This window comes from Cannabis sativa, chromosome 7, assembly GCF_029168945.1.
Source record: "Cannabis sativa cultivar Pink pepper isolate KNU-18-1 chromosome 7, ASM2916894v1, whole genome shotgun sequence".
NCBI lineage: Eukaryota > Viridiplantae > Streptophyta > Magnoliopsida > Rosales > Cannabaceae > Cannabis > Cannabis sativa.
The window spans coordinates 18885722-18890313 of record NC_083607.1 but is presented as its reverse complement, the minus strand read 5'-3'; positions in this window follow the sequence as shown (position 1 = coordinate 18890313).

Sequence of the window (4592 nt, the reverse complement as noted above, 5' to 3'; positions counted from 1 at the left end):
CTTGCTTGTTTTTTGAATAAAGTTTCCTCTTTTTCAAAAAAAAAAAAAAAATTATGGTAAGATTTAACTTCTTTAACATTTATATATTATTTAATTATAAGATTAGATATTTTGATATTTAACATATTTTAAATTAAAAGATAACTTTGTCTTTTTATTTAAAATATTATATTAAAATTATCTTATATGACAAATTAAATAATTAATAAATTTGAAATTAACATAGATATTTTTATAGATATACTTACCATATTATTTTTAAATTCAAAATTTGTTATTTTGTTAAATATTTAATTATTTATAAATTATAAGTTTAAAAGTGATATTTTTCTATATATATCATTTTTTCTTTATTGGAAATTTATAAATCATATCTTGAATATTTAAATAACTTAGATATTTTGTAGAAATTTGAATATTGCTTAATTCGAAATATTTTGACATATAATTACGGTAATTATTATTTATTTATTATTTTATTCCTAAAATAATAATTATCTAACTAAATCTATTTTAAAATTGGTTTATTTTATTAAATTATAAGATTTGAAAGTGATATTGAAGATTCTTTCTTTCAAATCATTGATCTTATTTGATATTTAATTTGATTCAAATAAACCTAGATATTTTAAAAATTAGTTTCCTTCATTTTGAGATTTTAAGGTTTGTTTTACCAACCCTAAATTTTCAAAAATTTAGTTAGTTAGTTTAAAAATAATAATTTAATTATATTAATATCTTGTTTCACATCTGTTACATGGACAATGTTTGTTTATTTATTTATATTGTTTATTCAATTTTTTTTTGCAAACCTATTATTTATTTGATCTAAATTGCTATGATTAACTTGTTGACAGATCCAATGATCTGATTTTAATCATAGTCCAATTGTCAATAGATCTTATAAATAATTTGTAATAGGTAAATTTTGTACTTCTTTCATCTGTGTAAACCTAGTAATATGATAGGGCCCATCCAAATCATTTGACCTGTGTGAGCCTATATGTTTGCTATTAGGCTTAGATGCATATAGGAAGCCCATTTAAGTTTTACTAAGTAAATGGACTAGGTTGCTAAAATAAAATTTGACATAAGTAATTTTATTTAGGCCCAATTAGATTTGGGCTTATTCAATGAATAACAATTGTTTATTTAAAGGTTAAATTCCTCTCTTTTGAGCCTTGTGTGAGAGTTGGGGGCCAATAGAAGTGGGTACGACATACTGAACCCAGCTCCCCCTCACATGAACTACCCCAATTGTGAAGGCCCATTTGCCTTATTTAAATAATTGTATTAGGTTAATTATATTAAACTAACCTAATTAAAATTGAATTAGCAACATAATTAACTTTTAAAATATATGAAATTTATTTTTCATTTTAATATTTTAAAGTTAATTTTAGAAAAACACTTAGTTCATGATATATATTCTAGATAGCAATTTCTATACTAGTTATTATTTCTAATATTAAATAGGAAAATATCATTGATTCTGAAATTAATTTTGGTACAATCTAAATATAGTATATTTTCCTAGTATTAAACTAGAATTAATAATTAAGTTTCCTCTATACTTAATTATTTATTTCTTGAATTTAATACATTTAATTAAATTGAAAATTTCAATATCTAAGTTGACTTTCATCATGATACTTAAATATTGCTATTTTCATGTTATTTAATTAAAGTTGAAAATTATCTTAAGTTTAGAATCTTAATTCAGAATAACTTAAATCTGAATAATTTTAAAAATATATTTTTTATTTTATTAATCTTTTCCTAAAATTTCGAAATTGCATTTCTTTAATGTAGAAATTTCGAATTTTATTTGAAAAATAAATTAAAGTTGAAAATTATTTATTTTAATTTTGGACCAACTTAAATCAATGATTTTTTCATTTAATGATTAATTAAATAAATGAACTAAAATATATTATTATTATAAATTGAATTAATTAGTCTATGAAAGTCTAGATAGATATAATCTGTTTTGCTTGAAGTATTTTTCTAGTGTATTTAATTAAATAGAAAATTAATATTTAAGTTGATTCTTAATCATGATACTTAAATATTTGAAATTTTTCTTAAATATTTAATTGAATAGGAAAATTATATTTTTGTTGTAAATTAATTTTATTAATTAATTTTGGGCAAAGATAATTTTTCCAGAATTTATTTTTATTTTATTTTAAAGCATTTTCGAAAGTAGTATTCTTATACACTTTATTTTTTCGAAATGCAATATATATTTATAGAAAATTAAATTTGAGTTGTAAATTAATTTAAATTAATTTTGAAACAACTTAAATTGAATAATTTTCTAAATATTTATGGAAATTATTACTAAGATGGAAATAATTCACGTTATTTTCATATCCATCTAAGTATAATTTATAAATATTACATTAAAATTTATATTTAGAATTTTTCATTCTAAATTGGAAATTTCAATTAAATAAATATGTATATTTAAAATAAATAAATTAAAATAAGTTTCAGAAGAAAATACAACTTTCATTAAATAATGAGCTTTATTATTAGGATATTCGATCTCCATTGTTGGTTTTACATAGCTATTGTTTTAGTGAGTAATCCTCCCTAATGGAGGAACGTTCATTAACAAGTTAGCACCGTTTAATCTCAAAAGATAAGTAATCTTGTAAGTTTTTTATATAGTATTGATCACCCTAATGGTGGCGACTGTATAAGACTTGCAAGAATATGAAACAATGGTGGAAGCTCATAAGATAGAATAGCCTTGACTCTCGCCTAAACGGGACAACGCTGGATTCCAATCTTGATCGAATAAAAGGTCGCTAGAATGTTTATCATTTTAGATGAGCTGACAACTCTATTCAATGGATGGTATCACTGACTCTCGCCTAAACGGGACACTGATATCAGTTTGTTGAAGACCTTGGAAATTATTTAGGATTGTATGTTTTAGTATTTTCACTTGTCATTCCTACTTGCTATAGGTTTAATAATTTCTGAATTGTGTATGAATTTATATTGAACCATGTTATTTTCTGTTATTAAATTGTAGTTTAATTTCGAATCTTCATTGTTGGTCTAACTTGGTTTGTTTTTCTAATGAGATAAATCCCTAGTGGATTTTCACCATTAGACTAACATAATAGTGTTAGATCTCGAAAGATAAATATTGTATATACAACATCTAGCTATTCATCAATTGATGACACCTTAGACTAGTATTTTACAATATGAAACAAGAAGATTGTATAAATAAGATTACTTTGACTCTCGCTAATCGGAGCATCGTTGGATTCTTATTTAAAACGAAATTATCATAATTCCTCTTAGCTTATTCATTTCGAATTAGCTCAATAACATATCATTGGATGAATGGTCTATAAATCATTTCAAGTCATTCTATATTTTCTCTTAAGAAATTAAATGACGCATATGATTATATTCCCGAAATTCTATCCCAAAATGATATAAATCCTCAATCTTAGAAATCTCGTACTTGTATGGGCAAATCTGACTTAGAGTTAAATAGTAGTGGTGGTCCAAGAAAGAATTACTCATTATACAGTTACACTTCCACAAGTGTTTAATAACCATTTTCTTTCAATGGATTCAAACTGTATGAAATATGAGTTTAGTATTCTGTGACCAGGATCCACTTGCACTATTCTAAGAACTCTTTAATGTAACTAAACTTGAGTCATCAAAAGACACAACCATATGTTATAAATCTATGGCATTTGTATCTTGTTCATAGTGGTTTTGACAAGATCCGTCTCTGCAAAGAGTTAATATGCCTATATCCACTGAAAGTATGTTCATCTCATTCGAAGATGGATGTACATTCAGGGGTGGATATGAGTTTTCGTTGTATTCTTAAAATGATCACTCTAGATTTAACCTTATGCAAAAGAAATTTGAAATGTTTAAAAAATTTCATGAATTTCTAGCAATGGTAAGTGGTTAAAGATCTTGCAAACTGATAAGGGTGGAGAAATAGCTAGTAGATATGTAGTTCAAAGATCATTGATTTGATTTTCGAATTATATCCAAACTTACCTCCCCAGAAATTCAATTTTCATATTGATAGTTAGTTACTAGTCGTTGCCTAAATTCTTCTATGATAATATAATTTAAGAATGATGCAATGGTTGTATACTTAATGTAAATCATTACTAGATTCATGGATGACCTAATCGAAATCTTAAGAAAAGCTAGAACTGTTAACCTTGGTTTGCATGTTTGTTAGCTATTCTAAATGATTATGGGTGGACCATCCCATAGTCAATAGATAAGAAAGTGTTTGTATAAACAAATACTACTTTTCTAAGAAAATGACTAAGTCTGAAAATAAAGTAGCAAATAAAGGAGATATTTTTTTCTTGATTCCATAAGTGTTCTATCATCTTATTCTTTACAAGATGATCCTACTGCCTCTGTTGTCTTAACACAACCGAAGAGGTCAATACCATTTAGTTTTCTTAGACATAATTCACGGTACCTTGTCGTAGTGGGAGGGTTTCAAGGAATCCACCTTATTGTGACTTGGAAGACACTAGTGATTAAAATCCATTGTGAGTTTAAACAAGTAATGGATTGTC